This window comes from Triticum aestivum, chromosome 4B (genome assembly GCF_018294505.1).
Source record: "Triticum aestivum cultivar Chinese Spring chromosome 4B, IWGSC CS RefSeq v2.1, whole genome shotgun sequence".
Lineage (NCBI taxonomy): Eukaryota > Viridiplantae > Streptophyta > Magnoliopsida > Poales > Poaceae > Triticum > Triticum aestivum.
Window position 1 is genome coordinate 511,363,503 of NC_057804.1, and position 24,843 is coordinate 511,388,345.

A 24,843-nucleotide genomic window follows, 5' to 3' on the forward strand; every position below is an offset into this window, starting at 1 on the left:
GAGGGATGGCCGGGGTGGCGGCGGACTGGCGGTGGGGAGTGTTTTCGGGGCGGGCGGGGCGGTGCACCGCCGGCCACGAGCGGCGGGGGGCTGCTGTTTGGCCGGTGGTGGCTGGCGGCTCAGGGGGTGGAGGTTGAAGATGAACCGCAGGCCCTTGATTTCGTATCCAACGACTGCAAAATCGACTAACCAGAGATGAAAAAGTTAGTTGACTGACGTGTAGCCTCGCCTTGCTAGTGCGTTCAGTTTCGATAGCAAAATTCAGTTTCGACAGTTAAGTTCAGTTTCGACAGTTAAGTTCAGTTTTGACAGTTAAGTTCAGTTTCGACAGTTAAGTTCAGAGATGAGCGGCTAGTGTATTTTACATCTAGCACTTTGTGGTTATGTATTTTACGTCATGTATTGGAGATGCTATTATAATTCCACTCAGGTTAACGTTGTTCGTTGTCTCTCTTGTCCTGCTTCAGCCTCGGCGTCTTACAACTCACCGGAGCTGCTCTAACGACGAAACCCTCCATCACAACGGAGCAGTACCTTGGGCTCCATCTCCAGACGCCTAAGATCTTCTTCCTCTCCTCCGACAGCAAAGTCAGCCGGAGCATCCTCACCGGCCAACCCAATCACGCTGAGATCGACATGGCTTCGCCAAAGAGGTTGTACACTTGTTGCATCTCTTTTTTACTCTACATGTTATATATATTGTCCACTGAGCACATGGATTTGTTCCTTTAGTGTCTCCTTGAAAGAAAAAATGTAGGAATTTTAATTTTCACTTGTCCTCCTTTTCAAATTCCTATTCATGAAGCACAAGACTAAGAGATAGTAGCATAATAGCATTATAACTGTACATTTTCTTGTGGTTTGACTTAATCTCACCATGCTTCTTTGCATCCTGTGATCTTCCAATTGTTGTGAATCAAGCACCCAAATTGGCAGAAATCCTGTGTTTTTAAATTCTCTGTTTTGCACATGCATTCCTATCCTATTCATGTCTATTTCCTATCTCTGCATTGTTGGAATCCTCCAACTCAAACGAGGCCTTACAGAATTACTTCTCTTATAGATAGTTGTCAAAGAAAACCTTGCGTGGTTTGTCCCGCTCCTGCTGCGCCGTCGTCCACCCCATCTCAGCTGCTCCAGCGACAGAAGGGTCCAACACAGCAGGGATCCGACCTCTAGATTGTCTTTCGCCGCCTCAGATCTTCTTCCCTGCCGCTGGCAGCCATGAAAACTGCATTACCATCATCAACCGAACAGATGACCTCGAGGACTACACGGGTCCGCAAGAGAGGTCGCACTCTTTCGTGTCTGCTTACGTTATGCATCGCTTAAAATTACATGCTACTTTATCGTCTTGTTCACCGATTAGACTCTGAGTCAGCTCCAAACTAATGGTCAAACTTGAGTTTTTAAATGGTTGTGTGGTACATATCGGGGCGCTATCAATAGTATCTATCTACTATCTGGTTAATCTCCGGTGTCTACTATGAGTTTCATGTTGGGTGGGAAACAAATAGTAAAGAAGCCATTATCTGTATTTTTTAACTGAAGCCATTATCTGCCTGTTATTATTGGTTTTGGGTCTATCCATAGGTTGCTACCATCACTCTGGATTTCTGCATGCACTCCTTACATAATCTCACTATGTTTTATTCCTATGCATGACAGTTATTGTAAACAATGGAACTGAACATGTGGAGCAAAAGAGACGAGCCTTGCGTGGTAATAAAATTTCATGCAAACGTCGCTCCATGGTAGGCGCAAAGGCAGACCCCCTCCACGCATTTCGGATTGTAATCGAGAGGAAGATATCTGTTCTGAGGGGGATTCAGAAAGAGAAGACAACTCCTATTTACCCCCTAAGGTCTTCGCTCTAACTTGGCATGCTGATGTTGGTTATATCATGCATATGGTGTCTTGCATTGCTTACTTTATACATCAAATATGCCATCTGCTTAGTTTAGACATCCTTTGTGCAAATGCTATCTGTTTAGTTTATTCATCATTTATGTGAATTATGCAACGCCATCTTGTTTAGCCAGGCATCATATATGTGAATTTTGCAATGCCATCCTGCTTAGCCAGTCATCTTATATGTAAATTATATCAAGCCATCCTTTTTTCCGTTACAATTACATTTGTCAACAATGTTAGTACATTCAACTGCTCTTCGTGTGCATCAGCCATTTGACACGGTGATGGCAAATTCTGGAGTGAAAACAAGGTCTTCAGAGCAGACTATGCTATCTGACGAAGCGCATATCTCGCTGGTTATGGATAGCTCCTCAAAGGAGGATTCAGAGACAGATGACCAGTCCTATTCCCCCCCCCTCGAGGTGTATGCTCTAACTTGGCAGGGTTATGTTGCTCATATCGTGTGTATGGTGTCTCGCATTGCTATGTCATTTGATTAGTTTAGACATGCTTTGTGTGAATGCCACATGTTCAGTGTCTAATTACCATATATGTGAATTATGCATTGCCATCTTGTTGCAAGACATTATATATGTGAATTATACAATGCTATATTGTTGCAAAGGCATTATATATGTGAATTATGCAATGCCATGTTGTTTAGCCAATCATCATGTATGTGAATTATATCGTGCTATCATTTTTTTTGTATTACGTGTTCCATTTGTCGACAACGTTTGTATATTCAACTACTCTTCCTGTGCATCAGCCATTTGAAGCGGTGATGGAAGTATCTAGAGTGAAAACAAGGTATTCGAAGCAGACAATGCTATCTGCTAAAGCACACATCTTGCTGGTTACAGAGAGCTCCTCACAGGAGGATTCAGAGACTGATGACCAGTCCTATTTCCCCCCTGAGGTATGTGCTCAAACTTGGCAGGGTTATATTACCCATGCCATGCATGTTGTCTTGCATTGCTTAGTTTTTACATCATATACGGATTGCCATCTGCTTACTTGCTTACTATATAAGTCATATATTTGAATTATATCATGCCATCATGTTTACATAGTACATACACATCATCTATCTGAATTATGGCATGGCAACCCATTTAATAAAGACATCATATAATTATATCATCTCATCATGTTTAGTGTTTACAGTCATCATATTTTGAATTATGGCATTCTAGACGTGAATGTATGTGAATTATGGCATGCCAACCTATTTAATAAACACATTATATAGTTATGTCATGTCATCCTATTTACATAGTCTCATATTTTGAACTATGGCTTTCCATCTTTTTTAGTTAGCCATCATAATGTGAAATTGTGTCATGCTATCCTGTTTAGTTAGCCATCATATATGTGAAATTGTGTCATGCTATCCTGTTTGGTTAGACAACATAAATATGAATTATTTCATGCCCTCTTTTATTCCCCACTATCCATTGCACCTGTCTATACTTTCAATTACTTTTCTTGTTTATCAGCCATTTGAATTGGAGAGCGTGATGGCAGTATCTAAGGGAGTAACAACACGGTCTTCAGAAAAGATAGTGATACCAGTTGATGCAGATAGAACCACGGTTGTACTTGACCAAGGACCAGATCCACCACACATAACCCAGACTCTCGCAGATTGTACCCCTACCCAGTTGGACAGAGAACCAGCTACACCCCTTCTAACCCCAACCCCGGAAGCTAGTAACCCAGTTCCAGTTGACACAACACCGTCTCCACCACAGAGCACCCAAACACGAGCAGTTAGTAAGGGAACTGCAGTGCCCAAAGCACGAGGACCACCACTCCGAATCCCAACTCAACGCTTAAAGGAGAAGAAGATTTGTTCTCAGGTCAGGTTCTGTAGCTATGGTTCATACTCCTTTGCTCTTGCATTACTTTATTTACTCATACCAACCATTTTCAAATTTGAAGGATGGAATTGAAACTCCAATGGCACATCAGGTATGTTTTAAACTTGTTTCTTTAACTGGTTTGCTGTTGTAACCTGCTCTATGTTGATTTCAGTTTCAATTAAATAAACAGTTATGTTCTCATGTCATGCACATTACAAGTGTTGTTATTGCTCTATAGTTACCCACACTTATATTCTGTCTATTCTACTTTGTCTTGAACAAATATTATTTGAACTGTGTCTCTATCTTGATTTGGAACAAAAACTAGAATGATATAGACCATAAAGTGACCATGGTACATAGATATATGTTTGTTTCATGTTGTTATCCTATCCACTTTACTACTGAACTCATTTACCAAAATGAGTTTCATATACAACATGGTAAACATGTGATGTGTCTGCTTGTTTCTCTTTTAGAATGCGGACAAAATATTGGACAATAGTACCACGTTATCCAATGGTAAAGGAAGTAATGCAGATAAGGTTCAAGATAGTGAGACATCCCTGTTGGTCTCCAAGAAAGCTAATAAAAACTATCTTGACAACAATGAGGGAACCCAAAAGTCCTGTCTTGATGTAGTGTTCGAGTTACTGGCCACTACTGCTGGCACAAGCTCTTCGAACTCGCTGCCTGAATCAATTCGTCTTCTTGAGTCTCAACTTCAAGTTGAAAGACATCGATCAGATGTGCTGCGACAGGAAGCTGAAGGGCTGAGGAAGTCCCTGCATAATTCAGATGCATATTTTCTGGTGTAACAGCAAGCGCTGGAGGATTTAAGTGCCAAACAAGAGAAAGTTAATAAGCTTGCTAAGCATCTTGCCAACATTATGGGTACCCAGGATATTGTTTCTTGAGATCTTCTGAAGTGGTTTCAATTCTGGATTTGTTTTGCTGCGGCGTTTATTTGCGCTGGTCGCCAACTTTGACAACCAGTGTATATGATATGCTGCTTTGTTCCCTATATTTGCACTGGTGGCGAACTTTGATGCCCAGTGGATGTAATATGTGTAATAGCCATGATAGCCTAGCGTTAGTTGCTTGCTTATTTATTTCCTTGTTGTCTTGTTTATTTGTTTGCTTGTAGTCATTGCAGTTCTTTTTCCGCGGTTTGCTAGTGGCTGCAATAACCTATTTTTTAAAAGTAGGCCACAATAACCATGGGCTAATATTTATTGTAGTGACACTGGGCCTCCTACTTGCCGTAGACAACAATGGGCCTTCTACGGGCCGTAGAAACAATGGGCCTCCTACGGGCCGTAGAAACAATGGGCCTTCTGCGGGCCGTATCATCAATGGGCCTTATACGGACCGTATGATCTATTGGCCAAACATGGGCCAAACAGACTGCATTATGGCCATAAACGGGCTAGAGTTGGAATCTTCCGTTCATGGGCCGACCATAACCGTCCATCATTAATAGGTCGTATTTGATGACGCTATGAAAATGGCCCAATGTGTTAACGGACCACAAACGGGCTGACTGTAACCACGGGCTGAATTTGGCCCACAAGCAGAAAATGACAGTAACGGACTGTAAGTAAACGAATGCTGGAAATGAGCCCAAGAATAAATGGGCTCTAAGAAGGCTGAAAGATAACATGGGCTGGAAACGGCCCAACGGAATAACGAGCCGTTAATGGGTATAAAGTGACACACTGTTCATTACGGGCCAGTTTCACCACGGGTTGTTAATGGGTGTAAAGTGATACAATGTTCATTACGGGCCAGTTTCACCACGGGTCGTTAATAGGCCAAGAGTTACATAGGGCCTCATATGGGCCGAAAGACGTCATGGGCCATACATGCGCCAGAAGTGAAAACGGACTGGAATCATATTGGATGGCCCAGATGATGCTACTGGGCCTAATTCGGATAGGGCATAACGGGCCTTGGGTTAGCGGACTGTAAATGGGCTATATGCGAACATGCCGTTAACAGGCTTTCCATGGGCCGACCCGCCACCGTTTGACCAAGTCAAATGGGCCGGCCTTTTCACAGGAATGGGCCTCTGTTGGGCCGTGCCATGTGTCGACGTATCATAGGCGCCTTCCGTCCATTGAGTGGATGACATCTGTCCCAACAATGAGCCGACACGTGTTTCCTCCAGCCAATGATGATTTTACACATGGAAAATCCCCATTGGTCGGGGTTGTTAACGGGTTATCGGATCCAAAACCCGACCCGATAGCTTAACGGCGTTCCGTTATGGTGGATGCCACATGTCGGTCACCCTTGACGAAAGCACTTCTGTGACACGCGATTTATCGTCATGGAAGTGGACACTTCCGTGATGATAATTTTGGTAATGTCATGGAACACTTCTACGACAGCACAGGTATGACTATCTTGATTCTGTCATAAATTTGTCATGAATGTACATGCATGACAGAAAATGCGACCTACTGTGACAAACACGTATCATCACGGAAGTGTATTTTTTTGTAGTGCACCCTGGTTACCCTGACTGCCTTGATTGCCATGTCCGCTTTGATTACCTTGAAATCCTAAGCCAGAACCGCCTCCACCATAACCCGGCCCATGAGATCCGGGTCCTGAACCGCCGGACGGTCCTTGATCATATCGAAAGAGATCCAAGTTTTTTAACTCTCGCATAATAAAGCAGTCCTTCCAGAGGTGCATAGCCGGCTTTTCTCGCGTCCCATGCTTGGGGCAAGGCTGGTTTAACACGCGCTCAAGATTGGGACCTGATCCTCCACTCAGCGGGGGCGGTTTACCCTTATGACGCTAACCATTATCCTGTGCATTGGTTTTAGCCACAAAATCTAAACTATTCTCCGCTTTACGCTTACCCACCGGGTTATGCTGCTGTCCTTTGGTGTTGCCGCTCTTCTTTCCCTTCCCCGGCTTTTCCTCGTCAGACTCGGGATCCTTGGTACTATCAAAGTCGACATACTTAACTAGAGCTGCCATAAGTGTTCCCATGTCATTGCGGTGATGCTTGAGCCGTCCCAGCTTCAGCTTCAGAGGCTTGAACCGGCAATTGCCCTCCAATGTCAAAACTGTTGTATCGGCATTAATGCGATCTGAAGAATGCAAGATTTCTGAAACCCGGCGCACCCAATGGGTTGTCGATTCACCCTCTTCTTGGACACAGGAAGCCAAGTCCACAATCGACATAGGCTGCTTGCACATGTCCTTAAAATTCTGGATAAACTGGGCTTTTAACTCAGCCCATGACCCAATGGAGTTAGCTGGCAAACCCTTTAACCAGGCACGAGTTGTTCCTTCTAGCATCATGGTGAAGTATTTAGCACATGCCGCTTCATCCACATCCAGCATCTCCATTGCCATCTCATAGCTTTCGACCCATGACTCGGGATGTAAGTCGGCAGTGTAATTGGGCACTTTACGAGGACCCTTGAAATCCTTGGGCAGCCCCACATTGCGTCGAGCCGGGGTGAGACACGGTACCCCCAACGAACTGAAAACAACCCCTGGTTCCACTGAAGTTGTTGCACGAATCGGAGTAGGTTGACGTGCCGCATACTGCGCAGCTAACTGGGCTTCTCGATGCGCTCTGCCCTGGTCCACTACATCCTAGGCATCAGCTCCCGCTCCTGCCGGGTTAGGCCTACGGGGCGGATTATGGTTCCGTCCACTCCTTGACACAGCCGGGTCTTCAATATGCCTGGTGTAACTTTGGCTCGGGTGAGGGGTAGAATGAATCCTGTCCTGACTATACGAATAAGCCTGCTGCTACATCATTGCTATTTGAAGGAGATCTATGGCCCATCGTGTCTCAACCGCTGTCAGAGAGTCGCCTTCCATTGGAATAGCTGCCAATCTCGACGCCGCAACGATCATGTTATCCAAAGGGATAGGAAAATGACCCGGTGGTGCTGGCACGTACCGAGGCGGATCATGGTTCCGTCGAGGCGGGTCCATCGTCCGTGGCTGATCCGGTGCTCCTGTCCTAGGTGCTTCAACCCATTTACCGCTGCTGGGTTACTGGTTCTCGCTCCTAGCGTGTTAAAGAGATTCCTTGCTTCATAAACCGGCGGTAGACGAGACTGGTGCCTCCTCCTCATCACGTCGTTTGAAGCGTTCTGATCCAGCATAAGCCAGTAAGATTCTGCATGAATTTGCTGCGTCTGAGCATCCAAAGTAGCCTGCTCCTCAGCCATCTTGGTCTCCTCAGCAGCCATCTCCTCTTTGGCGTGAGCTATCTGATCTCGCAATTTCCTAACCTCTGCGTTATGCTGATCTCGATTATCCGGTTAACTTCTGTGGTCAACAATGTCGCCAAGGTGTCCAATAAACCGGACAGGACTTGAGTCGGCGAGCGCGCGGGGCCTCCTGCCTCGGCTGCTGATCTGGAAATCATTGCCGCCACAGCTAAGGAGTGTTATGTGGGCTGCGTACCGGCCATGAAGATCACAAGCCGGTTTCGCGGTTCAAAGGGGTCCGGAATACTATTGCCATCGGAACAACCCCCGAACCGGCCATCTTGCAGTTGATACAATGACTCGGTCTCCTCGGTGGATGACTCGCCATCTGAATAGACAACCGTCTCACCGTTAGATACCGGTTCAGATTCCACACCATGGATGAATCCTACCAACGCACGCTTCATGGCAGGCTGAACCCGGGCAGGGCTTGCACGTTGAGCCGTCTCAATGAGGTCGGCGCATATGTCCGGCTCAGGGCCCGGTTTGACGATCTTGCCAATGAAGACATGAATTCCTCCGAAGGGGACCCGATACCCATACTCGATTGAGCCGGCGTCGGGGCTCCAGCCTGCGTCGTCGATGTAGAGCTTGCCGCGACGACTCTTGGTCATCCAGCCCACTGCATATCCCTTGAATCCTTCGAACTTGCCCTCTAAGAACTTGAAACCATCATGCGATAGCCCCATGATGGGCGCCAACTGTCGTGGAATTATCACGTCAGATGTCCTAGTGTGAGGACTTAGTCGTGGAGCCATCGCAGCGAGATTAGCTTAAAGGGTTTAAAATAGACAAAGGACACATGGAGTTTATACTGGTTCGGCCCCTTGCGGTGAAGGTAAAAGCCTACGATCCAGTTGTGGTGGAATTGATGGGGTTTCGATGACCAGGGAGCGAATCCGCTTTGCCTGGCTCTCGAGTTGTTGTTTCTTGTCCCTAAACCGCTGCCCGGTCGTCCCTTTATATACACAGGTTGACGCCCGTCGGTCTACAGAATCCCGAGGCCGGTTCATAAACATGTCCGGCTCGGTATCTACTCTTTCCTGCCTTACATTACAAGTTACACGCCTATGGCAGTTTATGTCTATGGGCCCTAACCCGCCTCTGGGCTTTTGGGCTCCCTTTATTATGTTTCCTTCATAAGTCGCCATCTTCTATAACTTCATGGGCTTCAATATTGATAGTCTCTCTGTGGATAAACCGGCCCCTCCTGGGCGGTTTATACCCACCAGTTATATCCCCAACAGGGGGAGAGAGTTCTTCTACAAGGAGATAGAAGTATCACTTCAAAAGACCCCAGATGCTTGGTGTTCAAGAGGAGAGAAGTCACATGTCTTTAAGAGGGGAAAGACATGTTCATATTTGATTGTTTGCATTAGCTCTGTTTCTTTTCTTTGCTCCGATTGCTCTGATTTTCTGTTCCCTATCTTCTCCTAGTATCCCATGCTAGATTCAGGGGGAGCAAGACATCTAAGGAAAGGAAATCCTTGAATTCATTGCACATCTTTACCTTTGGGGACATGTCTATATCCAATGGGGTACTCAGTACTCACTCTCTACATGTCATCCCAGTCTTGGTACTCTTGTGGTTTCTTTTGTTTGCTCTGGCTAGTAGGTGTATCTGTGTTATCTAACCTTGTTTACGCAGGTTCATTCCCTCCTAAGCCAACTCAAGACCACAAGGTAAGTATATGCATCACAGTCATGTGTGTGAGGATCTCTTGCTGATGTACATACTGTTTGCAAGAAGGACTCATGAGCATGGAGGTACATTTCCTATATTCACATCATTTGCTCTAATGCATATAGCCAACATACATGTAACACATTGCTTACTCTGTCATGCTTATGCATTCACATGCTCATATATTCCATATTTACATGATTGCATACATGTAGGGGGAGCCTATGCATGTTACATGTCTTTCCAAAGCTTTACTTGTTATTCTCTATACCTTTATCTAAATCTTTGATGTATGTTGTCATCAATTACCAAAAAGGGGGAGATTGAAAGCACAAGTGCTCCCTGGGTGATTTTGGTAATTAATGTCAACATATCTCTTGTTGGACTAATACTCTTACCTAGTATGTTTCAGATAAGTTCAACAATGGAGTGGCAAGGACTAGAGGATGTGGAACCCTTTCAAGATGCTAAGGACAAAGGATTGGCTCAAGCTCAAAGCATAAGACTCTACATTTTACTTTTAGTGATCCAAGATCACATTGAGTCCATAGGAAAGCCAATACTATTAAGAGGGGATGAGGTGTTGCTTAATGGCTTTCTTTCCCAAAGTGCTTAGTGATATGATCTAAAGCCCTCAACTACTTTCTCACATCCACATATGTCCCAAAGCAAAAGTCAAACTTGGCCCCATCGAAACATTCTATCCGGCGCCACCGAGTTCAGTTGACATAGCCACTGTCAGAAACCCTAGTCTTTTCGGTCTCACCAATAGGAATCTCGGTCTCATCGAGATGGGACTGTAATCTCTCTGTTTCCCTTCATAACATTTCGGTCAAACCGAGATAAGCGATCAGTCCCACCGAGATTGCAATGCAAACTCTCTGTTTCCCTTTTGTAATGTTTCGGTCCAACCGAGTGTAACAGCCTGGATTTTGGCCCTTTTCTTTTTCTTCTGATTTATTTGGTTTTTGCTCTGTTTTTCTTTTTGGAGTGGTTTTGTGGCCTTGCCACCTGGGAAATCATCCTAATTCCCCCTCCCAAGTGGATCATCATTCTCAAAACCTTGCCATCATGTCACTTCACTCCTTAACCAAACCCTAAAATTCTTTTCTAGGGAATATTCCTTTTTCTATTAAAGGAATAACCCTATCTGCCCTAGGTTGTGAAGCAACCTATATTTATGTCCATCCCAAAATCCCCAATTAATTATCATAATTCCTTTGGGTCATATATAGCTAAAATATGCCAAAACATTTCCTTGGCCAGTTCAAAGATAATTCCCCAATATCCCCTTTTCTATTCTGCCCTAAATGGCACTTGGTGAAGGAAGTGTCATTTATATTTTTCCTAGTGGCTCCCAACCTTTTTGGGCATGTTTATATGTCCAAATAATTGCCTCATGCACAATTTCAAATTTATTTGCCTAGCCAATCTTCCTCAGTGAATTTTCAAATTTTTTGTCAGACAGAAGGCTTTGTGAAGGAAGTACTAGCTAGGAGTACCCAAATGAGTTGAACTTTTGCACACTCCTTAATGTGCTCATATTAACCCTCTCCACCCATTTGCAGCCCCATCCGATCATCTATGTGAGCACAGGAGCCAATCTTTGATTCTGGCAATATTTTCAGGTTGTGAAGCAAGTGTATTTTATATTGCTTCAAAAATCCTAATAAATTACCAGATCATTCTTATACCAATAAAACATATCTCCACCCATTTTGGGCATATTTCATCAAGCCATTATCCCTCTAGAATTTTTGCAAGTTTCTGTCCAGAGGAGATGCTTGTGAAGGAAGTACCATTTTGTTTATCCAAATGGTATGAAACCTTTCTCATCATCTTCATATGATCAAATAACCCTGCCTTGCTCAAACTCAGCTCAATCCAATCAACCATGTGGGTGCATCATCCAAATCTTGATTCTAGACCAATTTTGGGGGTTACACAGAACCTATATTATTTTGTGGCCCATTGTGCTCCAAAACCTCCAGGATCGTAGTCCTGCGATAGATAAACCTCCCAGGAAAACTATTTTCTGAGTTACCTAGCTGGTGTCCCCACTGCACACCACAAACACTTGGCTGCTAGTTTGCTTTGTGGCCATCTGCAAATCTCTTCTTTGCCCCTGGACCCAATTATTTCTTCATTTAGACTAAGGGCACTAGGGTCAATCCAGTAGACATGGACGGCCTGGCCAAAACCCGGAGTTTGCTCCAGTGCGCGTGGTAATCATGCTGATGTCATGCACATTGCGTGCTCTGGCCTCTTCCCGCCCCTGTCCTCGTCGGCTCCCTCCTTGTCTCGACCTCAAACCTTGTCCATGAGCTTCGCCATGTGCCTCTGTGTCGCCCTATGTCGCTGCCTTGTCATCGTTCGCCTTTAATGCACCGCTAGCGCCATGCCCATGCCGCGTCCAGCCTCTTCCTGCCATTAAAGCTTGGTCAGGAGCTCGCTCATGAGCTCTAGAGCTCTCCCCCACGCCTATATAAGGACCCCCGAACCCCTCCGCACCTCACCAGCCTCTCCCCAAGCCTCCTCGATCACCAGAGTTTCCCAATCTCGTTGTTTCCTCCTCGTACTACCGTGACCTCACCGGAGTTCGACTTGTTTCCGGCGAACCTAGCCCCTCTCCTCTCCTACAGAGCTATCCACGAGTTTTCCCGTGTCCACGCGCGTGGCCCCACCCCCTTGACCCCTCGTCGGAGCCCCTGCTTCACCGAGTACCTCCACCACCCGAGCTCTCTGTAAGCCTCCCCGGTCGCCGTGCCTCACCGCCTCTCCACCACTCTCCGGTGCCTTCTTGGCCTCTGAATGGGTGCAATGCTCCGCCCTGAAGCCGCCGGTGCCCACTGAGGGAGTCCTGGATTCAGGGGTATCCGGACAGCCAGACTATATTCATCGTCCGGACTATAGAAGCGTCAAGATACAAGACTCAAGACTCTGGCCCGTGTCCGGATGGGACTCTCCTTTGCGTGGAAGACAAGCTTGGCGATCCGGATATTATGTTTCCTTCCTTGTAACCGACTCCATGTAAACCCTAGCTCTCCGGTGTCTATATAAACCGGAGAGCATGGTCCTTAGAAGGCCGATCATAATTATAATCATACCATCATAGGCTAGCTCTTAGGGTTTGGCCTCTACGATCTCGTGGTAGATCTACTCTTGTACTACTCATATCTTCATTATTAATCAAGCAGGAAGTAGAGTTTTACCTCCATCGAGAGGGCCCGAACCTGGGTAAACATTGTGTCCCTTGCTTCCTGTTACTATCAGCCTAAGACGCACAGATCGGGACCCCCTACCCGAGATCCGCCGGTTTTGACACCAACATTGGTGCTTTCATTGAGAGTTCCTCTGTGTCGTCGCTTCGAGGCTTGATGGCGTCTTCAATCGTCAACAACATAGTCCAGGGTGAGACTTTTCTCCCCGGACAGATCTCTGTGTTCGGCGGCTTCGCACTGCGGGCCGATTCGCTTGGCCATCTGGAGTAGATCGACAGCTACGCCCCTGGCCACCAGATCAGGTTCGGAAACTTGAACTATGCGACGGATATTCACGGAGACTTGATCTTTGAGGGATTCGGCCCTGTGCCAGGAGCGCCGGACAGTCACGACGAGCACGGCCTAGACTTGCTGTCGGATAATGCTCGAAACATCATCCCTACAATAGCTCCGGATCTAAATCCGGAACAGGTTGCGTTGCCCGAGGACGGAGGGATGGACCCTGCCCCGCAGGCCTCACGCTCATCGGCGGTGGAGCGAACACAGGTCACGTCTCTGTGGAGGCCTATATCCCCGGGCCCCCGGACTCATATCCGGTCGTCGGTCCCGGTCTGCGCACTCTCGAGCCAGGTTGGGCTCCGAAAATGGAGTTCACCACTGCGGACATCTTTCAGCACTCGCTCTTTGGTGACATGCTGAACTCATTAAAGTCTCTCTCTTTGTCAGGAGACTCTCGGCCGAACTATGTCCGGCTTGAGTGGGAAGCAGGCGACGAAGAAATTCGCTGCCCACCCACCACCCACTTCATTGCAACGATTGATGATCTAACCAACGTGCTTGACTTCGACTTCGAAGACATCGACGGTATGGACAACGATGCAGAAGACGTACAGGAGCCACCGCTCAAAGGGCGATGGACAGCCACCCCTTTATATGATATACATATGGTGGACACCCCAGAAGAAACCAATGGCGACGAGGCAGTGAAGGATAACCCCTCAGGAGGAAAAGAAAAGCATGGGTGCCCTCGGCGCTGCTCCAAGCTCCGCCACATCAATACCGGCCCCGGAGGTGGAATCAGCCCGGATGGTGCCGAAGAGGAATACAGCCCCGATCAGCCTACCTTCAAGCAGGCCGGACCAGATACGGTGGGATATTTGGAAATGGACGACTATACACCCCCCTCCGAAGATGAGGTAAGCCTCGGCAATGACGAATTCAGCGTGCCTGAAGACCCAATGGAACAAGTTCGCTTTAAGCGACGACTCATAGCCACGGTGAAAAGTCTGCAGAGGAAGCAAGAGTAGCTTCAAGCTGACCGAGATTTGCTAGCGGATAGGTGGACCAAGATCCTGGCCGCCGAAACGTACGGATTTGACCGCCCTAGCAAAGGGCATACGAGGCGCAACTGGCTACCTCAACCTAAGAAGGAGAACCAAAGGCACACAAGCCGACGTCCGCACACCACTACAGTACAAGACAATAAGAAGGATACACGAAGAAGCGTCCTAAAGCCTCGGCGCGGCGGTCATAAACGTCAAGCCAAGGAAGCTGGCGCCAGGTCCAGCAACCCCCAGTCCGGTCAACGGACAAAGAACAGCTCAAGCCTATTCGGCCCGAGCCGCATACTTGATCATCCGTGTGCAATTCACGGTACTCCTAAAAGGACGGCAAAGCATACCAATAGAGAATGCTGAATCTTCAAAACAAAGCAACCGGTCGTGTGCCGGAAACATTGAACGGAAGTGTCTAGTCAAGAGGCCCCCCGGGGCACAAACAGTACGGCCGATCGCCCCCCTATCATACAAACCGCGGCAATTCAATTGCCGCACCCCCAGACCTAGTGGTCCAGGGGCTCCATAACACATAAAGCCCCCGCGGGTATGAATTTGCAAATAAAGATGTCAGGCGCAAGGGCCAAGTTCATTGGCCCACCGCTTTAACGTTTTTCTCAGATAACCAAAAAACTCCACATTATCGGTGCATTCCCCTCATACGGTAACTCATCGTCCACCAACGGGATGAACCACGCTGGCTAGATTCCACGTGGTAGGCCATAAGGCCAAAACCAGTGATATACTCACGCCTACGTACAAGGCCAAACCCCGCCACTAGAGCGGAAATCATATAGCTGCCGGAGTAACAAGTTGTGCATAACAATCAATATTTTGATATAACAGCCAACTATCCAGACACCAACTGAGGAGTCCGGGCTACTTCTCGGAATAACGGCTGGGGTCACCAGGGTCTGATCAGGAACCTCTAGACCAACTATGGGAGGATGCTCGGCCGCCTCCAAACATTTACCTTCGCAAACTAACTTTTATGCAGGATAGGATTGGCGGCGTGGACTCGGCCCAAACACACAAGGACAGGACCATGCAGGTAGAAGGCAGTTCGGATCCATTTTTGATCCATTCACAGCCCCCTCCAGTCCGGCCATAACAGGTTCCGCCAAAAACCATCCCTTCTCATAATCATAAATCACCCTCATATGCATAGACATATCATCCTACTGCACTTCGTAGACTTAAATAACATGCACCAGCCATCGTTTGTCATCGATGCCTCTTTTCCACAATACGGCAGCCACGCTTCGTGTGATGCCTGGTTATGCCAGGGGCTGCACAATACGGCAACAAAGTCCGACCACCTTTTCGGTCGCTCGGCACCCCGAACTTATAGCACTATATGCATCAGCTCCGAATCATGTCTTGGGTCATTGGTTGGGTTTGCCCGGCTCCCATGTTTTGCTACCTTACGTTCCATTCCGTCGGCTAAGGTAGCGTTGGGAGAACTACTACGATTGCGTCCCGGTTCAGCCGGACGAGCGCCTCAGTAGAGAAAGCCGAAAACCGACTGTCATGATGCTGCGAGAGCCGGTCAGCTGTTCGAGAGGTTGTAAAATCCTTAAAGATTTATTCCGCATAACGCCACTATAAAATCCAGATTGCGATGGATCGGTCTTCCGATCAGGTGCCAATAGAGCCCCTAGTCCGGCCTTCCGAACACTAGGGGCTAATCCGACCATACTCGAATTCCTACGGCTAAGTGAGAGTAGTAAAGCCCTATAGTCTGATTGCCTGGTTCGTGGTGAGAAACACCTCCTTATAAGGACCCAATCATGGGATAAAGAGTGTTCATAAATACCCCGAACACCCCCGTACTTCTCACGTGGGGGCTGAAGCCGACGACTGGCCAACTCTCAGAATTTACATACAATAAACAGTCGCAAAGGAAGAACATATGTTCAAACAAAACAGGCAACATATAATAAAAGTGCCATTATCCCATATTACAAACATTGGCAAAAATGCCCTCAGGGAAATATAATGTCTTTGGTGCACTTATCCGCTGCCAGGAGGGCACCCTTCATTACACCTTCATAATACAGTTCGGGCTTGCGATGCTCCTTACCCTCCGGTGGCCCCTCAGTTATCAGCTTCTCCGCATCAAGCTACCCCCAATGCACTTTTGCATGGGCAAGCGCCATTCGCGCACCTTCTATACAGACTGATCGCTTGATAGTATCAAGCCGAGGACAGGCGCCCACAATCCGCTTCACGAGTCTAAAGTAACTCCTTGGAATTGGCTCTGCAGGCCACAGCCGGATGACCAAGTCCTTCATGGCTAGTTCGGCCGCCTGGTGCAGTTCGACCAGCTGCTTCAGCTGATCGATAAAAGGCACCGGATAGTTCGGCGCCAGATACTGCGACCAGAAGTCCCTCCCCACAGACTCCCTCTCCTCGGTCCGGTAAAATTGGGCAGCATCTAATATGCTGCGAGGCAGATCCGCAAACGCCCCTGTAAAAACAAGAATTCAGCTTGCCGCTTAGAGTTCTCCATGCTATAACATAATAATGGCCATAGATACAACAGGCCTTACCAGCTGCAACTTTCCGGGCCTCCTAAATGTCCCGTGCAGCAACTCGGGCTTCTTCCCGAGCATCTTCCGCGGCTTGGAGAGCTTGGGCGAGTTCGGATTCTTTCCCTGCTAGACTCTGCTCCAAGCTCTCTTTTTTTGTCACAACTTCTTGGAGCTCCCGCTCAGCTGTGACGACCCTGGCCTCGTGTTTTTCACACAGCGCCTGTTCGGCGGCAGCCTTCTCGTGGGCATCAGTCACTGCCTTCTTCAATGCCTCGTATTCGGCACTCGCTCCTAGGGCGTATAACACAAATACTTTTCAATAGGCACATTTATTCATTTTTGCCCAATGCAAGACAATGCTCAAACATACCTTGCTTCTCCTCCAATTGCTTCTTCACATGGCCAAGTTCTTCTTCGGCCCATTCCAGGCTCTGCTTTAGTTCGGAAACTTCCGCATCATGAGCGGATGTCCTCTCTACAGACGCATGTTTTCAAACAAATGGGTATACATCATTCAACAAAGGTTCCCATTACAATAGAGGGTTTGATCCCCTGCCCGGCTCTCTTTTGCCGGACAGTGTGTCAGGGGCTACTCCTCATATCATGATGATTCTTTAAAGGTTCCTTAGAAACCATACCTCAAAAGACTTTATAAGGCCAAGACAAGACTCATTCAACCCGCTTTCGGCAGCCTGAATCTTTCCAACCACCGTACCCATAAGGGTCCGATGTTCATCGATGATGGACGCGTTCCTTAACGCTGTCAATAGACCACCCGGCAGCTCTGCGTAGACATCGGTTGCCGGCGGAGTAGACAAACCTCCCTTCATGGAAGGTGGCCGCTTGACCGATCCTGGAGCTCTAGAGGCCTCCTGAACCTTATCCGGCTCTAAGTCTCTTTGAGACAACACCTTAGTGTCGCGCCCGGACTTCGGAAAAGGAGTCCCCGGAGGCGTCTCGCTCACCACAGCATTCGAGCTCAACGAATCCTCTGATGAGGACTGTCCAGCAGGAGACCTTGCCAGGCTGTATGAGATGTGGCGACAGTTAAAACTACTATGCCCAGACGACCCTGGATACATAGGTGTATTCGGATTTCGGTTACTTACGATTTTCCCAGGGGCTGGGCCTCGGGATCCCACTCCGGGATGTTATCGGCAGCCAGGGTGGATGCCTCTGGAGGGGAACCTCGCCCCCTCTTGGCCGATTCGACCTCCAGGGACGGGGAAGTTGCACGCTTCTTCCCGCTTGCAGAGCGGGGCTCGTCCTCCTCTGCTTCCTCCTCTTCGTCTTTGGAAGAAGGAGCGTCGATGGAGCCTTCGGATCTGGCGTCTGAAGCCTCGCGACAACGGAGACCACTCCGGGTCTTCTTGACCTTCTTGGAGGCCTCCTTCTTGGGCGCCTTGTAAGGCGCAGGGACCAGCATCTTCGTTAGAAGAGGTCCGGCCGGTTCCTTCGGTAGTGGGGCCGGACATTGTAACCGCTCCACCTTCTTTATCCATCCTTGAGGTCACGACGAAACACGATTAGAATTTTCCCTCGGGACATGCCAACTGAAGCATGGATGGACATGGCGTGGTTGTAACTTACTGGGCTTGGAGAATGGGATAATTGATACCCCCGATCCTCGGTGGAATCCGGCCATTTGCCGGACTTGAAGAGCACCTTCCAGATATCCTCGTGGGAGGAATCGTAGAGCTCCCGGAGGGTTTGGTGCTCGGCTGGGTCGAACTCCCACAAAGTGCAGGCTCAACGCTGGCAAGGGAGAACCAGGCGAACTAGCATCACCTGGACCATGTCAACGAGTTTGACGTCCTTGTTAACCATACTCAGAACGCGCGTCTGGAGTAGTGATAGCTCATCGGACGAGCACCAGTTCGGGCCCTTCTTGGGCCAGGACATGAGCCGCAGTGGAGCTCTAGATCTGAACTCAGGAGCTGCAGCCCACTTTTCGCCGCGTGGTTTGGTGATATAAAACCACTGCTGCTGCCACTCCTTGACGGAGTCGTTGAAGGTGCCTTTCGGCCAAACTACCTTGGGCATCTTGCTCACCATGGCGCCGCCGCACTCGGCGTGTTCGCCACTCACCACCTTGGGCTTCACATTGAAAATCTTCAGCCACATGCCGAAGTGAGGCGGAATCCGGAGGAAGGCCTCGCATGCGACGATAAACGTCGAGATATTGAGAAAGGAGTTGGGGGAAAGATCATGAAAATCAACCCCATAGTAATACATGACTCCACGTACAAATGGGTGGAGGCGAAACCCGAGCCCACGGACAAAATGGGGAAGGAACACGACTCTCTCGTGAGGCTCCGGAGTAGGTACAACATGTCTCGCCGGTGGGAGACGGTGGCCAATCTTCTTGGCCAAATACCCGGTTTCCTGGAGCCTCTTGATATCCTTCTCCCGGACAGTAGAGGCCATCCATTTGCCTCCTGCTCCAGATCCGGACATCTTTGGAAAACCTTTCTTCGATGGAGAAGTAGCGCGCTTGGGCATTAGGGCTCGAGCAGAAGGGAAGGCGTGGGTAAAAGAGGAGGAGACCTTGTCTCTTTATAAGAGAAGGTAAGAGCTTTTTGCGCCTCCCCACTTGCATGGTAGAACCCGCTCACCTCCCACTCGCCGTGATTAGCGGTGCGGTTGGATTACCCGTACCCGTATTTATGAGAATCCCATGATAAGGGGACATGATCTTCGCTTTGACAAAGACGTGCTGAGGAAACCGCCTCGCAATATACGCTGAGGCTGGGCATGGGAAAACGGCTCGGATAGTGACCTGATCATAATGGCATGTCACGTCGTCTAAAAGTTGTCAGCTGAAGTATCATTCTCTCTACGGTGGTATGTGAAGATCATTTTGCAGATCCGGACACGGCCTACGTGTTCGGTAATAACCTTGGAGTATTCGGAGGAGGAACCCGCCTTGCAATGCCGAAAACAAGACTGCGCGTCGGACTCATCATCATTGAAGCCTGGTTCAGGGGCTACTGAGGGAGTCCTGGATTCGGGGGTATCCAGACAGCCGGACTATATTCATCGTCCGGACTATAGAAGCGTCAAGATACAAGACTCAAGACTCCGGCCCGTGTCCGGATGGGACTCTCCTTTGCATGGAAGACAAGCTTGGCGATCCGGATATTATGTTTCCTTCCTTGTAACCGACTCCATGTAAACCCTAGCTCTCCGGGTGTCTATATAAACCGGAGAGCATGGTCCTTAGAAGGCCGATCACAATTACAATCATACCATCATAGGCTAGCTCTTAGGGTTTGGCCTCTATGATCTCGTGGTAGATCTACTCTTGTACTACTCATATCTTCAATATTAATCAAGCAGGAAGTAGGGTTTTACCTCCATCGAGAGGGCCCGAACCTGGGTAAACATTGTGTCCCTTGCTTCCTGTTACCATCAGCCTAAGACGCACAGATCGGGATCCCCTACCCGAGATCCGCCGGTTTTGACACTGACACTCGCGCCTTGGCTTGAGGTGGCCGGAGCGGTCCGCTCCGTCGCTGGTGCCCGCCCCCTGTTCTTCTGTGTTGCCAGCCACCACCGCAGCCCCAGGCCTCCCTCGCGCCTCTTATCTCTTGGAGCGTTGGAGCGGGTGCGGTGCCAATTGGTGTAGGGGATGGGCTATTTATAGCCAGTGGCAACCCGACCTGATTTGTCCGAAATGACCCTGGGTCACTAAGGAACTGACACGTGTCGCAACGGTCAGATTTCAAACACACGCGGTAGCTTGACTTGGGCTACAAGTAAAGCTGGCTTATCCGACTCTGTATAAGATTTGCTCTCATTGCCTTCACTCGAAGACATAGGATTTGGTTGAGCATCACTTCAGTCAATCTGACTTTTTTCACTTGGACCCCACTTAACAGGGTGGTGGTTCCTATGACTCAACAAAGAAGAAAAGAAATAATGAAACGACTAAGTCTTCACGCTGCATAGTCTTCAGACATTTTATTCACATGTCATAGTCTTCAACGTGATTAGCTTCACAGACCACCATTGGCTTCAATGTCTTCACACATTTTTAGGGGTCAACTCTGGTAGGTAAACCGTATCAATGAGGGACTACTACATGTGTTATCCTGCAATTCTCACAAACACATTAGTCCCTCAACCAGGTTTGTCGTCAATACTCCAAAACCAACTAGGGGTGGCACTAGATGCACTTACAATCTCCCCCTTTTTGGTGATTGATGACATACTGGTTGAAGTTTTCAACGGGGATAAAAGTATGTGAAATTGTAAAGGATTGAGGCATTGTCTTAAGTGGCAAAAGGCTCCCCTGAAGATGTGCATATAAATGTTTTGCGTTGGAATGCAAATGCACATGGCAGGTTGTACTTGTGGAGATCCTTCTCACCATATGAAGACAATACATCATGCATGAAAAGATATACAAGAATAATGACATGCATAATGAAAGATGGATGTCTGCGAAATGACTTCATGCGGGATTTATCATCGCACATGCGGAATTTATCGTCGCATTACAGAATATGAGTAAAAAGTAGCAGACAACCATCGAGTTTTAAGTGTTACAACTCAGAGAACCAAATTTATCAAAACGAGAGTTGTGAACACTAGGCAAAAGTATAGCAACCACCCATATGGACCCGCTTGAAGACTATCGACATATGCTTCTCCCCCTTTTGTCAGTAAGGACCAAAAAGGTTTGAAGACATAGTCGCTACTCGTTCCCATGAGGCGCAGGGTCGTCATTGAGGTTTGGTGGTGCAGAAGAACTTGGTGCAGTGTCGATATGAGCTGATGCAGGAGGTGATGAAGTAGCATCATTGGCTTCATCAATGACTCTGGAATTTACTGTGGCTGCTGACGAAGAGTATTCTGAATCTTCAAGAGACGAGGTTCGACATAAAACAGCATTCCTGGGAGGAGTGGAGTCAAACTTGAATCTTTCGGTGAAGCCATCGTCTTGAAGATCAGCTTCAGCACTGAGCAGTGTCAAACTCTTCCAAGCCTCCGACAGGTTTCATGAGTGACAAAGGCGTTCTTGGTGGCAAGATTGCAAAAGCGATTTACATCCACCAAGAGACTTTGCATTTGTCGTTTGAGCCAGAAATGATGCTTGTCTTGTTTCTGATGTAGTGCCACAAGAAGCTCACGGTCATTGAGCACACGGGAGCGCTTGCGAGGCCTTGAAGCAATGGTGCTTTCTATGGCTTCAATGCGTGCACAGCGAGTGTTGCCGGCCAATGGATAGACACGAGAAGCAGCCTGAACACCTTCAACATCTTGAGAGAAACTCTGACGATCGATATTGTGAAGATATATTGCCTCCTTGGCAGGCTCTTGGTAGATGGCTTAAACTGACATATCAACCTCTGGCAAGAATATAAGATAATTGCATGCAGAGGGCCGATAATAGCAGAGTGAAGCTTGATCAGACGCATAACCCAAGGAGCATAAAATTTTAGACCAAAGATGTCAGAGCTAGAAGCAGCAAACTGTCTAATGAAGAAGTCCTGAGCATTGAAGCTTTTTCCATTCAGAATGTAGAAGGCCAATGTCTTCATTGCACCTTCAAGCTTTGCAGAGGAGGAATGCCCTTTGATGGGCCATAGAGTTCGCCTTATGATATGATATATGGTGCGGGGCAGATACTCCAGGTCTTCAACAAACAATTCCTTTGGATATTCAGCGTCAAGCGGCAGTGGCTTCATCATGCTCAGCATTTGGCTCATGTTGGGCTCTGGCTTCTGAAAGATGCTCTCTACTGCATTGCGGTGAAGCTGACAACCAGGTTCATAGAGGTCACTTGGAGTGGAAAGGCCGGTAAGCTCAATGAGGTCAAAGGCTTTGGCTTCATGATGGACATTTCCTGTCATCCACTCAAGGACCCATGTCTTCGGATCCCTGTTGTAGCCTCGAATATGGAGAGTGGCATAAAATTGGAGCAGAAGCTCTTCATTCCAGTGCTCCTTATCAGTGACAAACTGCAGCAGGCCTGCATCTCGAAAGCAGTCAAGTGCTTCTTCTAGGCATGGCAGGCCAGCAATAGCTTCGGAATCCAGACGCATATGAGGAAAGATGCTCCCTTGGTTGTACAGAATGCACGAGTAATAGTTGCCTTGCTGATAACTCCAGAACCTATCAGATGATATTCTGGGCTTGGAGTATGGGTTCTTGGCACTGTTGAAAAAGGTGTTGTGTGCAATGAAGCCATTAACATTAAACGATCCTGGTGCAGATGCAGTACCTGGAAACCATGGCAACCTAGGCTTTGGCTTCTTGAAAGTGCTAGTTATCGACTAAAGGGGGGGTGAATAGGCGATTTTTATCAAAGTCTTCAAAACGTGGAAGTTTCGAAGACAAACAATAGAAATGACCTAATTGATATGCAGTGGAAGATAAACTACAACAAGCAAGCCATAGTCAAGTATGCAATAATGTGAAAGTACAAAGACTAATAGCAGCTTGATAGTAAGGATCAGGATGGAAGATAGTATGAAGCCAAGCAACAATAACAGTCAAGCAATGAAGTCAAACAGATATGACAAACAGGCAATGACTTCACGAAGACAAACTTAAGGTAAAGGGAGTTAGAGGATAGAACCAGTCACTTGTTGAAGACACAGGATTTGTTGGACCAGTTCCAATTGCTGTGACAACTGTACATCTGGTTAGGGAGGCTGAGATTCAACTCAGAAGACCGCATCTTCACCTTATTCCCCTTGAGCTAAGGACACACAGTCCTCGCCCAATCACTCTGGTAAGTCTTCAAGGTAGACTTCCGAACCTTCACAGACTTCGTTCACCGGCGATCCACAATGACTCTTGGATGCTCAGAACGCGACGCCTAACCGGCTGGAGGATACACAGTCCTCAAGTGTAATAAGTCTTCAGGTCACACAGATAGAAAGACTTCAGTGATGCCTAACACTCTTTGGCTCTGGGTGTTTGGGCTTTGTCCTCGCAGGGATTTCTCTCTCTCAAAGGCTTCAAGGTGGGTTGCTCTCAAACGACAAAAGCAGTAAACTAACTCTGAGCAGCCACCAATTTATGGTGTAGGGGGGTGGGCTATTTATAGCCACAAGGCAACCCGACCTGATATGTCCGAAATGACCCTGGGTCACTAAGGAACTGACACGTGTTCCAATGGTCAGATTTCAAACACACACGGCAACTTTACTTGGACTACAAGCAAAGCTGACTCATCCAGCTCTGGATAAGATTTGCTCTCATTGTCTTCGCTCGAAGACATAGGATTTGGGTTGAGCATCACTTCAGTCAATCTGACTTTGTTCACTTGGACCCCACTTAACAGTACGGTGGTTCCTATAACTCAACAAAGAAGAAAAGGAAACAACGAAATAACACAGTCTTCGCGCTTCACAGTCTTCACTCATTGTCTTCTCATGTCATAGTCTTCAATGTGAATATCTTCACATACCACCATTGTCGTCAATGTCTTCATACATTTTTAGGGGTCATCTCCGGTAGGTGAACCAAATCAATGAGGGACACTACCTGCGTTATCCTGGAATCTCACAAACGCATTAGTCCCTCAACCAACTTTGTCGTCAATACTCCAAAACCAACTAGGGGTGGCACTAGATGCACTTACAATCTCCCCCTTTTTGGTGATTGATGACAAACTGGTTGAAGTTTTCAACGGGAATGAAGTATGTGAAATTGTAAAGGATAGGGTATTGTCTTCATAAGTGGCAAGGGCTCCCCCTGAAGATGTGCATATAAGTAATTTGCTTTTGGAATGCAAATGCACATGGCAGGTTGTACTTGTGGAGATCCTCTTCAACTTATGAAGATAATTCATCATGCATGAAATGATATAACTAAAAGAATGACATGCATAATGGAAAATGGACGTCTGCAGAATGATCTAAGTGCGGAATGATCTAAGTGCGGAAGTTATCATCGCACATGAAAGAGCAAATAAGTAGCAGACGACCATCGAGTTTAAGTGTTACAACTCAACGAACGAAATGTATCAAAAGCAAGAGTTGTAACCACTAGGCAAAATATAAAGCAGCCGCCCATATGAACCCGC